Here is a 21,739-nt window from a genome sequence, read left to right on the forward strand (position 1 = left end):
CAACTGCCACATAGAAAGCAATGCAGCTTTTCTAATACTGCCATAGGCAGGGTGCCAGCAGTCACGCCTGTATGACCTGAAAGCAGGTTGAAGGTAAAGTGAGGAGGGTTACACAGTTCAACACTATTAGGAGTCTGAAATGAGAGCGATCCGTGACACAGTGGTTAAAAATGTTTGGCACTTCATGGCAGGACTAAGACAAAATTAAAGCGAATAGTGTTGTATGTTGGAATTTGTAACATTATCTAATAAAATAAGTTGCTCTTATTATTATTATTATTATTCCTTTCCAGAGCCCCACAAAAGGCATCAAAAGTTCAACACTGTTTAGAAATGCAGTTTTTTTTATGCATCAGTCACCTATGTTGTGCTTTAAATAATGTCATAGCTGTAGTTTATGTGATAATTCACAACCAAGATTCAGAGTCCTTGTTCAAGTAATTCAGTGTGAATTTATATCTAGTTTGAAAATATACATTGTTAGAGTCACTGATCAAAGACATTTGTAAAGTCAATGATACATTTTGATGAAATAATGGTGACATTTATGGAACACGTCAATCAGCTGCGTCATGATGTCTACCTCAAGTAATAGCTACACTATCCAAGTGGGCATATACATATTTCTGTTCACTGTCAGTAAAGCAGCACCAAAATGAAAAAAAACTGCTGTGCAGACTTACTGTCTAATCCTTTTACTTATTTTCAAATGTTGGATAAACTGTTTGAGATATGTAGCATGCACTTATGTGTAAATGTGCTAGATATCTCTGCCATGACAATCATTTTGTTATGCTTTTTTTTTTTTTTACTGTCATAAAATTAGCATTTTATCAATGCTGCAGTTAAGTTTACAGTAAGGGTTAAACTGACCCCAAGAGATTATGTTTTAGTGTTAAATTTAATTGAAAATGACTGTGGGCCATAATTTACAATAAACATTCTTGGCATTGTGGTGAAGAGGAATATTAGAATTCACAGACTTTGCCAACCTTGGCATCCCTGTGATCCTGGAAACCTGTAATTAAAGATGGACTACAATAGAAACAAAGAACAAATAGCTGGTTTCAATTTTGATAATGCACAAGGGAAATTTGTTTTCATAATAAAAATGTAAATATTCATAAATAAAATAAATATGTGTGATGTTGCTTACTTATTTTAGTCTTACTAATAATCAGTTTCAGAGAGAGAAAACTCAGATTGCTTCCCAGACTCCATTTCAAAGGATGAGTTTAGGTTTCAGGTATCGTATATAGGTCATATACTTAGAAATGTCTCTACGGAAAATAATGTATAGTGAAATTATTGGTTCTTGCACAGGAGAAATAAATGATGGTGTTATTGTGTAGAAATGCATACCTTTTAGACATAAAAGGGATTTTTAGGGATTTGTTCGTCTTTGTGCACCAGTAATAACTTGCTAATATAAGTATCGGCCTGCTGTTAAGCAATCTGTTTTCCTAGAGATTGCTGTTCTAGTTTCATTGGGATTTTCGGTAGTATAATAAGGGCTTGACGTGATAAGTGGTTTATTTTGAGCCAACTAGGAGAGCAAAAACACAATAAATAGGGTTCATGATGCCTCAATGATGAAACCGAGTTTGTTCAAAACAAATACGCTTCTCTAGGAAGTATAAGCACCCATCACACATAATCAAAGAACAGTTTGAGCCTGAAGCACAATGTGGAGGATGGCCTTTAGACAGTGTTGCTTATTAACTGTGTAACGAACACAATTTATTTTTCAGTATCACTCAGGTAGTAGAAATCTCTTTCTACAATCACTGTTTCTGTCACCAAGAAAAAAGGTGGTATCACCATGCAGGTAAAACATGCATGTCTAATATTTTCTAACAATTGTATTAATGCTGTTTGTTATCATTAATACAATGAAACTAGAAAATATGAAACTAGAACAGCAATCTCTAGGAAAACAGTATGATTAACAGCAGGCCGATACTTATATTAGCAAGTTATTACTGGTGAATTTTACTTGTTCGTGGCTGTGCAGCAGCCTTGGACAACGGGCAAAAGATCGTCCACACTACCCGGACATGGAGACCTGGCTGTGCAATCCTGATCGCCGTGAGAGTGACCCGGAATTAGAAGCGAAACCGCCGACGGCCCTGCTAGTAGTCGGAAGTCGGGGTTTGTTTATGATTGAACAGAAAAGATTAGTTCAAGGATTGTAAATCCCACTAATGTATAGTGAGCAAGGTATATAAAGCGGGACCTCCATGTCTTAGGGAGTAGCGCACGCCATTATTACAGCACCTTTATTTTGATAGTTTTTTGTGCTGTTTTATTTAGCATTATTTTTTTGTACAGCTTGCTGTAGCAGTCCTCTGTGCGTTACCATCGTTGGCAATGTCACATGACCATTTGTATTTATTTTACTTTCGTTTTATGTTTTTGTTAATAAACCCTGCGCGCCTGTGCCGGTGTTTCAACACCACGTCTGTCTCTCTGTATGCTTGAACAGCGGCGACCCACACACGTGACTCGAGGAAGACCCTGTCACACGTGGTGTCAGCAGTGGGATTCACTGGCACTGCCCCAAGCAGTGCAGCTAGAGAAGGAGCAGACTAGCGATGGATGCGACTCAGTTTGCCGCAATGATAGACCTCCTGCGCCAGACGCTCACCGCGGCAGTGCAGGGGGCGGCTAGACCTGCAGCTCCAGACCACTCCATCCAGAGACCCACCAAAATGACGGCCGAGGATCGACCGGACACCTACTTAGAGGTGTTCAAGGCTATGGCGATCTCGGCCAGGTGGCCCCAAGCCCAGTGGGCAAGCTATGTCTTGCCCCAACTCACCCGGAAGACTGCCCCAAATACGGTTCAGTGGACGGAGTCGTGCCAGAGGGCCTTTCTCGCCTTGAAGCGGAGGCTGTGTAGTAAGCCAGTACTATGCAGCCCGGATTTTGGTAAGAGGTTCACCCTGCAGATGGATGCGTCAGAGACAGGTCTCTGGGCAGTGTTGTCGCAGGAGGTTCGGGGAAGCGAGCACCCGGTCCTGTATATCAGCAGGAAGCTCCTTCCCCGCGAGAAAAATTATAGCACCATCGAGAAGGAGTGTCTCGCGGTAAAATGGGCAGTCGAGTCACTCCGGTACTACCTCCTGGGGCGACACTTCACCCTGGTTACAGATCATGCCCCATTAGCATAGCTTCACAGGATGAAAGACAGCAACGCCAGAATCACACGGTGGTACTTGGCCTTGCAGCCCTATGCCTTCAGGGTAGTCCACCGAGCAGAAAAGCTGCATCAAAACGCAGACTTTTTCTCTCGGGAAGGCATGGGGGTGTAAGATTTTCGAATGAACCGGTGGTGTCATTCTGAGGGGAAGGATATGTAACAGGGAGAGATCTGTACTGACTGGCGTGTTCACAGGCTGCAGGAAGAGGGCGGCAGTCGCCCAACAACCGCCTGTGAGTCATGGCAGTGACACGGGGAGGTGGGAAAGTGGGTGTGTGGACTTTCCCCCTCTCTGAATGGCTGAGAGGCATGTCTTGGGTGATTGTTGGTCCTATAAAATAACGCTCTGCTGTTTCCTCAGGTCTGCCCACTTAGACGCGCTAAGAGTGCGGAAGCTTTGATTCGGGACCGGGAATCAGCCGGGAGAGAAATAAAGATTCATAGAGAGAGAGAGAGAGCGGGGAATCCTTGGGCAGACCCCGGCGTATTGTGAAAGAGCAGGCTAGATAGCCGATAGAGTAGGACGGTGATCCGGGTCGTGCAGGTAGCGGCGACCGGGATAACGCTGCCGAGTGCAGCACCTTTAATTTGTAGTTTTGTTACTGTTTTGTTTTCCCTTGTTCTTTTCGCCTTCTGTTTTCATTATTCTTTCTTTGAGCACCTGCGAGTGCATTTGCTGTTTGTGTACCAGCTGTGGTATTTCCGTGGTGCTGTCTATCATCGTTGATAGGCAGCCCACGGTCAACAGTGCCCTCTGCCGGAGAAAAATAAAGAACCGGTCTAAAATAAAACTGGGCACCTGTGTGGTGTTTCCAAGTACACCTGTCTGTCTCCTGGTCAGTGAATTACCCACACCCCTTCCACATATATATATATATATATATATATATATATATATATATATATATATATATATATATATATATATATATATATATACACACATACACACACACACACACACACACAGTGCCTATATAAAGTCTGCACACCCAAATTTTCACCTTTTTTTGCCTTATAGCCTGGAACTAAAATGTTAGTAGTTTATCTACACATCCTACGCCACAACTTCCAAGTTAAAAAAAATATTCTAGACATTTGATTGAAAATGAATTAAAAATAAAAACTGAAATAGCTTGGTTGGATAAGTGTCCACCCCCCTTGTAATAGCAATCCTAAATTAGCTCAGGTGTAACCAATCGCCTTCAAAATCACACATCAAGTTAAGTGGCCTCCACCTATGTTAAATTGTAGTGATTCACATGATTTCAGGATAAATTCAGCAGTTCCTGTAGTTTCCCTCTGCTGGGTAGTGCATTTCAAAGCAAAGACTCAACCATGAGCACCAAGGTGCTTTCAAAAGAACTCTGGGACAAAGTTGCTGAAAGGCAAAGTGGATGACCAAGCAAGAAGGAGACTGATCAGAGAGGCTACCAAGAGCTACAGGCTTTTATGGCCAAGACTTGTCAAAGTGTGCATGTGACAACAATATCCCAAGCACTCCGCAAATCTGGCCTGTATGGTAGGCTGGAAAGAAGGAAGCCATTACTCAAGAAAGCCCACCTTGAATCCTGTTTGAAATATGCAAAAAAAAAACACTCAGGAGATTCTGTAGCCATGTGACAAAAAGTTTTGTAGTCTGACAAAACTAAAACGGAACTTTTTGGCCAAATGCAAAGCGTTATGTTTGGCGCAAACCCAACACAGCACATCACCCAAAGAACACCATCCCTACTGTGAAGCATGGTGGTGACAGCATCATGTTATGGGGATGTTTCTCATCGGCTGGGACTGGGGCACTTGTCAGGATAGAAGGGAAAATGAATGGAGCAAAGTACAGAGAAGACCTTGAGGAAAACCTGCTGCCCTCTGCAAGAAAGATGAAACTGGGACGGAAGTTCACCTTTCAGCATGACAATTACCCAAAGTACACAATCAAAGCTACACTGGAGTGGCTAAGGAACAAAAAGGTAAATGTCCTTGAGTGGCCCAGTCAGAGCCCCGACCTAAATCCAATCGAAAATTTGTGGAATGACTTGAAAATTGCTGTCCATCAACGCTCCCCAAGGAACTTGACAGAGCTTGAACAGTTTTGTAAAGAAGAATGGTCAAATATTGCCAAATCTAGGTGTGCAAAGTTGGTAGAGACCTATCCCAACAGACTCACAACTGTAATTGCTGCCAAAGGTGCACCAAGTATTAACTCAGGGGGGTGGAGACTTATCCAATTACGATCTTTCAGTTTTGTATTTTTAATATATATTTTTTTCTTCTCAATAAAATCTTTTTTCCCCTTAACAGTTTGGAGTATGGTGTGTAGATAAGTGGGAAAAAATCCTCATTTAAATGCATGAAACTCTGAGGCACTGACACAACAAAATGTGAAAAAGTTCAAGGGGGTGTAGACTTTCTATAGGCACTATATATATATATATATATATATATATATATATATATATATATATATATATATATATATATATATATATATATGTGTGTGTGTGTGTGCGTGCTTTATACACACACACACACACACACACACACAGTGGATCTCAAAAGAATTCATCTAGAAATTGTTCTAAATTAATTACAAACACCTTTGACAGCAATTACAGAGATTAGTCTATTTGGAGTCTACCAGCTTTGCACATCTGGACAATGCAATTTTTGCCCATTCTTCTTTGCAACCCAAAAAAAAGCTCCGTCAAGTTGGATGGGGGACCTTTGGTGAACAGCAATTTTCAACTTTTTCCGCATATTCTCAATTAGATTCAGGTCCCGCCTTTGACTGGGCCACTCCAGGACATTGATCTTTTTTGTTTTTAAGCCACTCCAGTGAGACTTTGACTATATGTTTGGGGTCATTGTCCTGCTGGAAGATGAATCTTCTCCCAAGTCCCATGTCTCTTGCAGACTTCAGCAGGTTTTCCTCCAGGATTTCTCTGTACTTTGCTGCATCCATTTTGCTCTCTATCTTCACAAGCTTTCCAGGCCCTGATGCAGAGAAGCATACCCATAGCACGATGCTGCTACCACCATGCTTCACAGTAGGGAAATGGTGTTATCAGGATGATGTGCGGTGTTAGGCTTGCACCAAACATAGCGCTTAGCGTTGAGGCCAAAAGGCTCTATTTTGGTCTCTATAAAACAACAGAATCTTCTTCCACCTGGTCTCAGAGTCTCCCACATGCCTTCTGGCAAACTCTAGTCGAGATTTGATGTGAGTTCTTTTCAACAATGGCTTTCTTTTTGCCACTCTCCCATAAAGGCCAATTTTGTGAAGCACCCAGGCTATTGTTGCCGTATGCACAGCGTCTCCCAGCTCTGCCGTGGAAGACTGTAACTCCTTTAGAGTTGCCATAGGCCTCTTGGTCGCCTCCTTGACTAGTGCCCTTCTCACCCAGATACTCAGTTTTTGAGGAAGGCCTGTTCTAGACAGATTCACAGTTGTGCCATATTCTCTCCATTTCTTAATAATGGACTTTACTGTGCTCCGGGGGGATATTCAATGCCTTGGAAATGTTCTTATATCCTACCCCTGATTGGTGCTTTTGGAACCTTATTCCGGATTTGCTTTGAATGTTCCTTCGTTTTCATGATGTAGTTTTTGTTAGGAAATGTACTAACCAACTGTGGGACCTACCAGAGACAGGTGTATTTAACCTGAAATCATGTGAAACACCTTAACTGTACACAGGTGGACTCCATTCAACTAATAATGTGACTTCTAAAGACAACTGGTTGCACCAGAGCTTATTTAGCTGTGTCACAGCAAAGGGGATGAATACTTATGCAATCAATTATTTTCTGTTTTATATTTGTAATTAATTTAGAATAATCTGTACATTTTATTTTTCACTTTGACTTTTTATGTGTTGATCAGTGGCAAAAGCTCCTAATTAAATCAATTTTGATTCCATGTTGTAACACAATAAAATGTGGAAAAGTTCAAGGGGGGTGAATACTTTTGAGAGCCACTGTGTGTGTGTATGTATAAGATCAACTTCTGAACTGCAGGAAGAACTACAACATAAAAAGGTAAGGGGACAGTAAGAATATGTGGAAAATGTACTTGAAAGCTACTTATTCTTTTAAAAATCTGACAGTGAGCCTGGGTTTTCAGTTCTCTCCAACATTACTATATACTGTACTGCTGAATCAACAGAGCAACACCACCAAACTCAAGCTTGTCTTTATGAAATATATCTCCTCTGCATTATTTTATAGTACATGGTAATACAGGTAATTCAAGGTAAAAATGGAGGATCTTAATACCATTTTCATTTGAATCACTAAAAAGAGACTTCTGTGACGATCGTGTTTGTCAGTGCGAGTTTTTAAAGTGAAATGCCAGGATTGGTATTTAAAATGGTGATAGTATTTAACATTAATATTTAATGCATTCCAACTACTACCCAACTCTTGCGAGATTGCAACGCCGTGATTTATTAAATACCCTGCCTCTGTTGTGACAGTCACTGCTGATTGGTCTATAATCTTTTGTGTTCCAAAGCAATGTGAAAAGGTGTAGTGCTCTGGACACATAGCTCATAAGATTTACAAAACGAGCAGGATTTAGCATTGCACCAGCAGGTGCACAGCACCCCTGTATTTCAAACCAGGGGGTGCTAATGATAATGCACCCCCAGTACCCCTAGTTCTCTCGCCCCTGTACCATAGTTAAATTCCACATTTATCTGTTTTGTAACATTGTGTATTAGCACAAGTGTTAAAAACCTAGTTTCTTTTGACGTCTTAAAATAACTTTCTATAATTATTACTTACCGTAAAACGTTTTCATAGTGATCATCGATGCATTTGTCTGTACAGTCTTTTCTAAAAATAAAACAAAATGTGTGTTACTAACAAAGCCCTTAAGAAAGCATGGTGTATTAGATCCAAGTTCCTGTTCTTGTAATAACTATCTGCAGCATTGGGTAATATAATATTTGTGGGTATACACTGTATAGGAAAGACAGGCAGGACAGAAGAGGAGGAGGGGTAGCGCTATACATAAGAAACAGTCTTGAAGCCCAGGTGTTAAACCTGGACAAAGAAAATAAAACCGAATCAATATGGGTCAGAATAACAGACAAAAATTCAAAAGGCATAATAATAGGAGCATGCTATAGACCGCCAGATTCAGACGGTGAGCACAATAATCTGTTATACAATGACATTAGAAATGTGTGTAGCAAAGGAGAAGCCATACTAATGGGGGATTTCAACTTCCCCCATATAAAATGGGAAAACCCGGTGGGTAGCGCGAAGGATGAAATAGAAATGGTGGAAATGACAAATGACTGCTTCCTAACACAATTTGTGAAGGCACCAACTAGAGGGGAGGCATGCCTTGATTTAGTCTTTTCAAATAACGAAGATAGAATAACTAAAACAGAGGTCAGAGAACCACTGGCAAACTCAGACCACAACATGGTCTCATTTGAAGTGTTTTTTAAATCCTCAAAAGTAAAGACTAAAGCTAAGGTTTACAATTTTAGAAAAGCAAACTATGAAGGCATGAAACAGAGACTAACAGAAGTAGATTGGAGTAAAATAGAGAAAACACCCACAGAAGAAGGATGGTTGTTCTTCAAAAACGTAGTACTAGAGGCGCAAAACAATTATATCCCTAAAGTAGACAAATCTAAATGTAAAACTAAATTGCCAAAATGGTTTAATAGATCAATTAAAAAAAATATTCAGCGAAAAAAGGCACTTTACAGAGCATTAAAAAAGGACCAAAAAGAAAGTACACAGAAAGAGTACACAGAACTGCAAATGCAAGTCAAAAAGGAAGTTAGAAAGGCCAAGAGAGAAATAGAAATGAACATTGCTAAGGGAGCTAAAACCAATTCCAAAATGTTTTTCCAATATTACAACAGCAAGAGAACATTCAAAGAGGAGATTAAATGTTTAAGAGATACAAATGGCAAAATCATAGATGAAGAAAAAAAAATAGCAAATATGTTAAATGATTACTTTTCACAAGTTTTTACAAAGGAAGATACTGACAACATGCCCCACATGTCATCCAGTTCCTATCCAGTTTTAAATAACTTTAGCATAACTGAGGCAGAAGTGTTAAAGGGACTAGGAGCTCTTAAAATAAACAAATCCCCTGGGCCGGATGAGATCCTCCCAGTAGTACTCAAAGAAATGAAAGAAGTAATTTACAAACCGCTAACCAAGATCATGCAGCAGTCTCTTGACACAGGGGTGGTACCGACAGACTGGAAAATTGCAAACGTAATACCGATCCACAAAAAGGGAAACAAAACTGAACCAGGTAACTACAGACCAGTAAGCCTGACTTCTATTATATGCAAACTTATGGAAACTATAATAAGATCCAAAATGGAAAATTACCTATATGGTAACAGGGTCCTGGGAGACAGTCAACATGGTTTTAGGAAAGGGAGATCATGCCTAACTAACTTGCTTGATTTTTTTGAGGATGCAACATCGATAATGGATAATTGCAAAGCATATGACATGGTTTATTTAGATTTCCAGAAAGCTTTTGACAAAGTCCCGCACAAAAGATTAATTCTCAAACTGAACGCAGTTGGGATTCAAGGAAACACATGTACATGGATTAGGGAGTGGTTAACATGTAGAAAACAGAAAGTACTGATTAGAGGAAAAACCTCAGAATGGAGTGTGGTAACCAGCGGTGTACCACAGGGATCAGTATTAGGTCCTCTGCTATTCCTAATCTACATTAATGATTTAGATTCTGGTATAGTAAGCAAACTTGTTAAATTTGCAGACGACACAAAAATAGGAGGAGTGGCAAACACTGTTGCAGCAGCAAAGGTCATTCAAAATGATCTAGACAAGATTCAGAACTGGGCAGACACATGGCAAATGACATTTAATAGAGAAAAGTGTAAGGTACTGCACGCAGGAAATAAAAATGTACATTATAAATATCATATGGGAGATATTGAAATTGGAGAAGGAATCTATGAAAAAGACCTAGGAGTTTTTGTTGACTCAGAAATGTCTTCATCTAGACAATGTGGGGAAGCTATAAAAAAGGCTAACAAGATACTCGGATACATTGTGAAAAGTGTTGAATTTAAATCAAGGGAAGTAATGTTAAAACTGTACAATGCACTAGTAAGACCTCATCTTGAATATTGTGTGCAGTTCTGGTCACCTCGCTATAAAAAAGATATTGCTGCTCTAGAAAGAGTGCAAAGAAGAGCGACCAGAATTATTCCGGGCTTAAAAGGCATGTCATATGCAGACAGGCTAAAAGAATTGAATCTGTTCAGTCTTGAACAAAGAAGACTACGTGGCGACCTAATTCAAGCATTCAAAATTCTAAAAGGTATTGACAGTGTCGACCCAAGGGACTTTTTCAGCCTGAAAAAAGAAACAAGGACCAGGGGTCACAAATGGAGTTTAGAAAAAGGGGCATTCAGAACAGAAAATAGGAGACACTTTTTTACACAGAGAATTGTGAGGGTCTGGAATCAACTCCCCAGTAATGTTGTTGAAGCTGACACCCTGGGATCCTTCAAGAAGCTGCTTGATGAGATTTTGGGATCAATAAGCTACTAACAACCAAACGAGCAAGATGGGCCGAATGGCCTCCTCTCGTTTGTAAACTTTCTTATGTTCTTATGTTCTTATGTTCTTATGATTTTACATTTTCAGTGAGCTACCGCCTATATTATGTAATTTAAAGAAATATTGTAGCAGCGTACAATATAACCCACCGAAGCCACTTTAGTTTTGTTCCCCTTTAGCAGCTTCAATGAGGATCGACTTGTCCAAACAGTGATGTTCTAATGTTTTTTTTTTTTTTTAACTTACCAATGCATCAATGGAGGTGCAAAAGAAAGGTATTTTTTTCCCCAACCAAACGTTGTACATACACAGCAATTTGATATGCCTCGAGAACTATTCTTGTCAGATGCTGAGCCCTGGACTAACCTGATTTCAGAAAGATAATGGAGGCATTAATCATTTACTCCCCGCTTTATCAAATGTAAAGCAGAGGATTACTTTCATTGATTGAAGTGAAATATTTGCACACCATTTGGACTGCCATGGCCTTGACTTGTACAAGTGTGATTATTTATTAATTCAATCATTGATTTGAAAATGAAACCTGACAAAATAGACTCCAAACCATTTCACCTTGTTAACGCTGCAGCCTATAACAAACTCCTTTTCTGTAGTGAAAAGTTCTGTTGCTTCACAAAGATAAATGTCATGAACAATTACATTTTCCCTTCAACATATCTGTTGGTAGGGGACTGTGGCAAAGTGGTTTGCAGTGTGCAGGTGTAGGGGTGATCCTCAAGATAAGGACAAACAACAAAGTATTTGTGAAATGATGGTTTATTTTGTAATCCCAAGTCTGATGACAACAGTAAACAATAATGGTAACATGCAATACAGCATTGCGTATTGCTTTGTTTAATCCACGGGTTGGTCCTGAAATAATAGTCCAGATATTTTAAACACCCACGTGTAACATAAACATGATTACAAGTCCACAGTGAGTGCTATAGTGCTTGTGATGCAAATACAGTTAATCGTGACACAAGTGTAATGTTGTCCTGTCACAAAGACGGCCGGAGTGAGGGACGTCAGACCAGAAACAGGAACCCGGAAACAAACGACAGAGAGAGGTGGAGTTTGGTGGAGCTGAGCGAATGGTCTCACTCAGCATTTAATAAATAAACAGAACAGAAAATAAAAAGGTTGTAACAAACAAAAAATACAGGACACGACACATTTGCCAAAACAAAAGAGACAGACAAAACGGACTATACAGTCAAACACGGTGAGCTGATTTAACGATTATTATTATTATTTTTACCTCCCTCTCCAATCCCATTCTCCACTCACCGAACACACAACCCCGAGTATGTGAAAACATGCTGCTTTTATGCAGCTGTACTGAGACTCGGTTGCTAATCAATCATTCAATTGGAGTCGCGGTACAACTGCACGTGAATTAATAAAGTGCAATTCTCCGTGCTCACATTATTACATTTTACTTGCACGTGAAGTGCTGTGCAATCATGCCTAAATACAAGTATACATTTTAAACACTCGTGTTACACAGAACCGTTTATATCCCATGTACCAATGACTATACACCAAAATTAAAACACAACACATAACACAAAATATACACAGGGGCGGGCACTTTGCCACATGTCCGGGTTTAGTGCTGGCCGTTAGCAACAGCGCTAGATCGTGTTAGCTGTATAATAACAACAAACAAGTATATATTGCCTTTTGAAGAAATAAAGTAGTATCAAGTTTTTATTTTATTACTTTTTTTTAAAAAAATGATAAAAAGATCAGCAATAGTTTCATACGCTTCATAATATATATGTTGATTCTTGGTCACTTCTACATCACGTTTATCTGCATTTCTGTCTTTTTAACAGTGAGATTATCATCTTTTTAAATAATCAAAGACAGTAAGAAAGACAGTAAACTAATCTAACTAAGGCAATGGGAAAGCAACTTGTAATTTAAATCTATTAGTCCTCTTGAAGCACTCGTCAGTCCACATTTTTGACAGTTTGTAAAGAAGAATTGTTTCTGATTGCTTCCATTTTCCCAGCACTTGGACCTGTAACTTGGTTTCTTCTTCAATTGATGTTCAATACATTTTAGGTTTGTGACATGTCTGGGGACCCAGACATGTGTGCAGCTGCCTGGAATAATAATCTTCGTTATTATCACCATTGACAGGTTTGCTATGCTGTGCGTTTGTTAAAATGTGTATTTCATTCCAGCTTATTTCTTTCGGTCTCACTCCTTGTAACGTAAGGCAGATATTTCCAAAATACTGTATCTTACAGCATTTAAATTAAATAGAATTGTTGATTAATTTCAGAGATTTTATATTTGACACAGAAAAAAATAGGTACAATAGTATCACACGAATGATGATTATAGTACTATTACTGTATTTCATATGCCTTAACTCTATAATGCTTTTTTGTAGTTAAATAACTAATTACTGGAGGGAAAGTACAAAACTTTAAAATATAATTAACAAAATCAAATTATAACATGATCCTTAAAGAATAAGTAGTGGGGTTCTGAAAAATATAGCATTACACCTCCTCGCATGCTGCTACAACTGTTTAAATAACGTACCTGGAATTGTTCTTTATATTGTTAACATCCTGACAGCTTTTTATCCTTATAACTTCAAAGTCTGTTTCAAAGCTCTTTTCAAAATGTCCAGTCCAGTGCACTGATAGTGTAAGGATTACTGCCCACGTTGTCAAACAGATAACACAGCACAGTGGTACGGAACAGAAAAGCCAGAGCACTTGTGTTTTGTTTTGTTTTTTTAAATCCCAGTGTACTAGAGCAGACATTTTGGCAAGAGCTTTGAAACACACTTTAAAGTTATACTTTTAAAAAGTTGTCAGGATGATAACAATGAAAAGAAATTATAGGTACGTTGCAGCAACACGTGAGGACATACAATGTTATATTTTTTCAGAACCCAGCTAACAACTGCTTTGAACATAAAGTTGTAAGCAGAAAGTTATGTTTCTAAATGTACATAATCTGGTTTATTGTCAAAGTTTATGACATTTTGGACAATACGTCCTTCAACTACAGTATGTGTTCATTTTAGAATTGTATGTATTGGGGCATGCTTTGGTTAAAACAGAATGTTCATCCCAAGAGGAAAATCTACACCTACTGCACTGTTTCCAGTTGAAGAAAAACATATTGTCCAACACTTCCAAACTTTCATAATAAATCAGCTTATGTACATTTGTAACAAAGTGCCCGCCCCTGTGTATATTATCTGTTATGTGTTGCGTGTGGTGTGTTTAAATGTTGGTGTATAGACATTGGTACACGGGATATAAACGGGTCTGTGTAACACGAGTGTTTAAAAATGTATATGTGTATTTAGGCACGAGGATTGCACAGCACTTCACGTGCAAGTAAAATGTAGTAATATGTGAGCACGGGGAATTGCACTTTATTAATTCACGTGCTGGGATTCAAGTGAATAATTAATTGGTAATTGAATCCCAGCACAATAGTATATATAGATGCACGTTGTCACATACTGGGGGTTGGGTGTTCGGTGAGCGGAGAACGGGATTGGAGACGGAGGAAATAAGCAGCAGCAGCAGCAGCAGCAGCAGCAGTAGTAGTAGTAGTAGTAGTAGTAGTAGTAGTAGTGATAAGAGGAGAAAGTATCCGCTCACCGTGTTTGTCAGTGTCTGTGCGTGCACCGTTTTGTTAAGTTTAGTCTGTTTTCGTTTGTCTATTTATTTTGGCGTAGAGTGCCGTGTCCTGTGTTTTTCGTGTTTGTGTAAACCTTTTATTTTGTATTAAACCGGCGCCAACAGGCGTCTTCATCACTTCATTTCATCCGTCCTGTGTTTTGTGTATTGCATTACCTTTCCTGGTTCTGACGCCGCCCACTTCGGCAGTCTCTGTGACAACATTGTAATCATTACTTTTATTTATGTATTTATTTGTTGCTGGTACTATATGCTGTACACATTAAGTTCCTCCAGTAAATGGATTACATCCCTATGCCATTGTATTACACTTACTCTATAAAATGTCTTGACAAAAGATTACTAAAGATTTCCCTACTAGTAGTAGCTCTCAAGTTAACTGGATATCTAGCTCCTAATTTATTAATTTTTTTCTTTCACAAAATGATTTCCATCGGAACATTTTGTATGCAATGAAGCCTGACAGGCCATCTGTATATGTCAGATATACGGAAGCCTCGGGGCATTGTGAGGCACAAGACGAAGTCAAGTGCCTCCAACCCCTAAGAAGTCTGTATACGCGATGTATATGGACAGCCTGTCAGGCTTTATTGCATTTATAATCCATGTCAAACTGTGGATTTGAAGAAAAAAAACATAAACAAAAAACGGCAATAAAGTATCCCATTTATAACTTTGAACTACACACTAAGTTAAGCTGAGAAAATGTATTTTATTGGAACATGAAAAAGAAAGCACATCTGTACTTTTTATATTGTTGACATTGCCATTGAAAAAATACACCAGGGCACCAAGCTATTTGTCTCCCTGTCACTGTGCAGACACACTGTTTGAGCAGAACAGACGGGAGGAATAAGAAGAAATACAACAACGTCTCAGAATTCAGTAATTGTTCAAGGTATGTATCTGAGAAGGGTGGATAATGTGCAGAAGTGTCTTTTTGTGTTTTTCTGTAGTGTTTACAAACCGCTAGAAATATATTATTTTAAGTGACATAGTCGGGGTGACTGAGTATAAAAGACAGCGATTATTTACTTAGTAGTATTTCTTTTTTTTTTTGCTATCTTTCAGATCATTTAATTGTTCTTCATCCAAATCGGTATATCTACTTACTATTTTTTGCAGGTAATTGGTCACTCAGTTTCATAGTTACAGCTGTACATCTGTAACTGTAAAAGCAAGATGGCTACCGTCCGACACTTTAAATTCTCTTAGACAGCACAATGGTTTAAAATATGACAAGGCTCCAACTGTCTGTATCCATCCAATATACAGACATCTGGAACCTCGCTCAACCAATCACATTTTTTGTTTCACGTTCCATTGCCAGCCCTGGATTATAAGGTTGCTTATACCCCACCCCAGCTTCAAAAACTGCATTCATTCACTTCTGTCAGTCAATTAACACGTCTTTATCTGCCGTTAAAATACCTGCAAGACCTAGCTAGGCATTAAACTGTAATCTGTAGAACAAAAGGCAAATGCAAGGATGGATTAAATTTTGCAGTAATAACCGTTTAAAAAAATGTCTATGTGTGCTTTATAGTAAAATATGTTTTAGTTTTTATTGTCTTACCGATTTTTATGTGGTAAAAATAGCAACACCTTATCCCTGGAGCTGTCAAGCCCAGGTGAAGTTATTGTACCTCAACAAATTGAAATTTCGTGGCTTAATGTGCTAAATTCCTGAACACACTAACTAAAACTCTTTATTTTCTGGTAGTAAAAATCTATTTAAAATGTAGTTTACCACTATTATTGAACATACTTTACAGAAGTTGACCTAAGAATTATTATCCTTGTGAGAGTAATATTCATTTTTCATCATTGTAATATTTTGTATATCCATAAGTTAGATAGCACACTATTATTCTGTAAGAGGCAACACATTTTCTGATGTCTGATAAATGATTTAAACAATAATAACATTTAAAAAAAAATGCCAAAAATGATTTAAGCAGACAAGCCAAAACCCTTGATAGCACGGTTCTAGTGTTAATTGATAATATGCCTAGCACAACGGCTACATTTACAATGACTTCTTGTGGAACATTCTTTCCCTGTGACTGATGTCACCAGTGTAGTCACATTCTTTTAGTGCTTCTGAAGTGCATAGTAAGAATAGGGAACGACCACAAAATTTCATTCCTGTCATATGTTAGGGACAACTGAAAAGTTCTTAACTGCAACAAGAACATTCCAAATCCTATGCATTCATGGTATCCTGTCATGCAACTTTCAAGTATGCTCCTTGCCATCCTGACGTCATTGAAAAGTGCTGGCTGGTGCTTCACAGAAAACATTTTGGAAAGTCAATACTAGATTAACTAAACATTATTTAATACATTTCCATGGTTTAACAACATTAATTTACAGAACCACTTCTCTGACAGTACAACAATAGTTACAGTATACAGATAATACTCATCCTTTTTAAGCTACATTATGCACTATTGGCTTCAATAAAGGTCATTATTTAATGTACTGGACTATTGCTTACTCCATTACTCAGCATATGATACAATCATAAAAGGTCTAATTGTGCATTTGGATCTTAGTAGCAATTATATATCATTTGAATGCATATCAATATCATTGTGATGCCAGATGTTTCATATTTTCTTTCTTTTGTGAAACATGTCTTTGATGTAAGGGCCATGACACAAATCTCCAACAAATGAACTGAGCATTGTTTTAATGGCTTACATTTATATTCCATAAAGAAAGCTTTACCAATGTGAGTGTAGAACATAATGCACCCAAAACTGGATTGTTTTCTTAATTTCATTCATTCTGACAATTATTGATAAAATTATATAGCAAATACACAAAGCAATATGTTGATATGCCTAGACTGTTTGTTGATTTACTAAGGTAATGTTTATTTTATTTTACTGTACTGTATTTTATTTTTAAATGTATAAATATAACATTCATTAGATTCCCATATTGATGAAAATATTGTATTCATATGCTCCATAGTCATTGGATTTGATTTACAAAGAAGTTACTTTTCTTACTATTTTGTTTCCCAGTAGACCTGAATATGATGTAACAGGGTTTTTTTTATTTTATTTTTTATTTTTTTTATTTTAACAGTTTTAAACCAAAGCAGACATGCTTATCTGGACACATATTCTGTTTCCTCATTCTCTCATCAAAAAAGTAATTACAAACTCAATTTTAGAGCAATACATCTTAGCGCACTGGGACAAAATGTGCGTGACTCCAGAATTAGCATTATTCTACCTGCATGTTTAAACTGACGTTAAGAATCCCATTGTTTCTTTCTACAAAGCAGACCAAACCGAAATTGACAACAGCTTGATAGTGCGATAACACATTTATTGCGATTTAATGTAACTTAGTCAGGAAATATTATAAAATACAAAAAAAACTAGATGTGGTGCATCTTGTTATGAATGCCATAAAGGTGTCTCGTAAAACAATAAATTAGGACCAACAAGGAGTCACTGGTTACATGCCATCCAGCACTGGCCATCTGACAAAAAAAAAAAAAAAAAAAATCCTCAACTAAAAAGGTAATGTTCTACAGAACAACACATTCCTTCATTCCCACATGAAGTAACAGGTTCTCCACTTATAAAAATACCCTAGAAAAAAAAAAAAACGTTCCCTGAAGACACATTCATTATCCTTCCCCTGAAGACAAACTCATTTTCTGAATAGCTGATTTTCAAATTCTGATTATAAATCAATATTTAGATTTTGTTTCTAAGCTGATTTCAGAGTCAACAGCGCTCAAGCATTCACTGAATAATGCAAAAGTAGGATTTCGAAAGTGATTCAGTTTCTGGGCTCACAGCATGTTTTGTTTAATTCAGCACAGCTTCATGCAGGATTGAAAAAAGGGCAGAATAACCAGAGTAAAGTGTGAATATCCATCTCCATAACGCTGTAGACTAACAAAGCCATAAATAAAACATTTCATAAAAGACAGCTGGATATTCATCATTAATTAAACAAACAGACTATTCATGTCTACCTGAAGAAACATGAGGTATTGTATACCGTTTTACATATAGAACTAAATCCATCTTAATGTGGAAAAACAGATTTTTTCATATCCGACAATAGCAACAAAATTAAATTTATAAATCACTTTTTGAAATCCAGAGTTAAAGACAGGAAGCAAAAGCAGAAAGTGAAAGACCCATACAACCCAACCTACTGCAAGCACAATTATAGACCCACCTATAGTAAATATAGTTTCTAGAACTTTTATAAAAATGCTTGATTTCAATTGGCTCATCGTTTTAACTAGAACCAACTGTAAATTCATATTAATTTCTATAATTCCAGCTCTTGTGTAAGACTCATTTAGCTAACTACACAATTAAAAGAAATATATTATATGTCTACAATCCTCATAAATAAAAAACATATAAATGGTTGGTTTCTCTTTAATTGTGGTATTGTGGTGTATTACCGTTGACAGCATGTTGGCACTGTGTTCTACAGCCCATATGAAAATTATGTTTTGTCCTTCGCAACAGTCTGTTAAAAAGTATACTTTTTTTATTTTTTAATAAAAACAGTGCTTCCAATAGCAAGAAACTGCAGAACGTCTATCCTGACTCTCCATTGCAGGGCAACCAAACGGTACATTGTAAGCCAGTTGTAAGGAACGCAGATCATTTAAAAGGTAAATACATCTTTAAATATTTAAAATAGTTCTAATCACAACAAAAAGACACTGGGTACCTGTTTAATTGAAATGAATCCCTGCTTAACTGGCATTATCTTGGTAGTTAACCTTGTTTATACATCAGCAGACAACTAGTACGCTGTAATGCCCTTTTGCTTAAACATCAAGGTACTGATCACTGAAACATTCTGCATGGTTCTTGCACCATGTCAGTAAAGGCTATATTAGTTGAATACTGTATTTACTGTTTTGCTGTTAAGTATATTAAAACTTCTAACTTCATATAATTTAAGTTTTCCCAAAATACAAAGGTTCTACAAGATGACGTAACAATTTGTTAGTTTCAGTTGCAGTAGAGAACTTAATGTAGGTTTTGAATCACTTTCTGGATTCCACATTAAGAAAGCTCGGGAGATATTTTTGGCAGGATAGAATGGGGAGGAGCCAGGTTGGGAAGTGAGAAGGGAGAAGCTGGACCAACGTGAATCCTGTTATCGAGTGTATTTGGGCAATCAGAGACTGAAGAAACAGCAGAGTTGAGAGGCTGAATAAGATGCTTGATATCATGGCAAGTTGGAGAAGCAATAAGGAGAAACAAGGATCAGAGACCAGTGGTGTCAAGTGTGGATTGGTCAGCTGTGTAACGAAACACGAACATAGCAATATGTAATCAAAAAACAGAAGATAGAGAATAAGTGCATAACTTGGCGGCTTAAATAGGGAGATTAGCAGATATTACTGGCGGGACAACAATGGGGTAGAAGTCCTAGCTCCTACCCCCTGAACCACACAGAAGGTTAAAATTAAGTGAAGTGTAAAGTTACCACTTATTAATATTGACGATATGGTAAAAACCTCTACTATAATAACATTTACAAAAAAAAAATACTCCAAAGTGGTTAACTTTCTTGTTTACTACTCAAATGACAACAATGTTTTAATCAGCCTATCAGTGCATCTGTACTGGCTTTTCTCTGACCTGTACTGTACAGTTGGGGGGTTGGACAAAGTCAGTGATGTTTGGTATTACAGCGTCCACACTGACTGATGCGATCTAATTTAGAACATGACTCGAGACTATCCCAAGGTGGTCTCGAGTACTGTATTAAACACTGTGTAGTGTGGACGCAAAACATATTTAGCACTTTTCAGCCAGTTTAAAAGGCAACTAATGCAGTTTAAAGTCATAGTCTGAACAGGGCCTTACTCAAAACATGTTGTCAATTTTTTATAGGACACATTGACATGTTTTTATCATGAATAAAGGATGATTACTTTATTCAGGTCACAATGTATGCCTGTTACAAACGGGCTGCTGTTAAAACAGGCCCAGCCTCAAACGTGCATCCACATAGCAATATATATAAAGAATAAACTCAAAGCAGATACCTGTAAAACTAGATAAATGATGAATACCAGTAAGCCATTTTGGGTCATTTTAGAAAAATATCATGTGCCTCTTACTTTATGCAAGCTAATGTACAGAAATAATAACAATAAAAAATGTTTACAGCAATAAATTTAAGGTCGTTTGATATAATACAAAATGTGCAACTTCTTTACTGAGATTTGTGCTGCCCTTATTTAAGCACTATGCTTGGAACTTAAGCCATATCAATGCATATGCAGCTCTGATAAAAATAAAAAGATAGAAATGTAATAACTTAATTTACTATAAATATGTAAAACAGTGTCTACAAATTAGAAGATACAGCAGCTGTTCTGTTGGTAATGTACATAATTAAACAAAGATAAATAACAATCCTGTACATATGCCTGAACAGTGCTGCTAATCAGTTAAAAATACTATCTAATAATAGCTAATATTTGTTTGATTCTTGTGACTATCCCATTATATCTTAGTCCCATAAAAATGTGGTATATAGAGATCCTTGCTTACTAGGCCAGTTAATATCGCTGAAATAGTTTAATAGAAATGTATGATTCTAACTATGGTCTTCAACATAGAGTACAATACTAGATTTAAAACACTTCCTGAAAGAATAAGTGCTGCTAGATAATAAGAAAACTGCTTACCTTTTCTTGACATCCTAGACTGTGGCAACAAAGAACACCAGTAATGCATCCACCCCCATTCTATTACAGCTATCAATAAGCAGCACGCCTACTGTGAAAGCAGGTCTCCAGCACCATGGCTTGTGTGAATTATTCTGCAAAAGAGTGCCGTTTCAGGCACCATGCATGACAATGTCTGAACGCTCCCCTTCTGCATCACTCTGCATCACAGCAGGCATCTGTAGCCAGGAGACAGGGGTGCTTAAATTAGAAAGCCACTGCCAGTGGAAATAAAACGGGAACTAAAATGACCCTGACCCCGGCAGCCATCAAATCCAAAGCATTATGGTGCACATCTGCTTCACCAGCCCTCTAGGTAGTTCCAGCTACTTACCCCATCTGCATTATTAATACATGTTAATGGTTCCATTATATTGAATATAAGCTGCTGTTTTGTTTAATATGGAAACTACACAAGTCGGAAATCATGAGATAGCAATCCGCTGCTGCGGTCCTGCTGACTGAAGACATTGTTCTTTGCCTGGACTCATTTAGTAGCCAAAATCGATTTGAAAAAGAGTAAACCTT

The 21,739-nt window shown here is 37.7% G+C and overlaps 1 long non-coding RNA gene across 1 annotated transcript in view; it reads right to left on the reverse strand.

Moving 5' to 3' along the window:
- LOC121313018 overlaps positions 1–21,739 on the reverse strand; it is a 55,768-nt gene that overhangs the window by 24,922 nt on the left and 9,107 nt on the right. The window contains exon 2 of the long non-coding RNA XR_005949936.1: positions 7,988–8,038. This is a non-coding gene — a long non-coding RNA (uncharacterized LOC121313018). The remainder of the gene's footprint in view (positions 1–7,987; positions 8,039–21,739) is intronic.

The sequence above is a fragment of the Polyodon spathula genome, chromosome 3 (assembly GCF_017654505.1).
Source record: "Polyodon spathula isolate WHYD16114869_AA chromosome 3, ASM1765450v1, whole genome shotgun sequence".
Lineage (NCBI taxonomy): Eukaryota > Metazoa > Chordata > Actinopteri > Acipenseriformes > Polyodontidae > Polyodon > Polyodon spathula.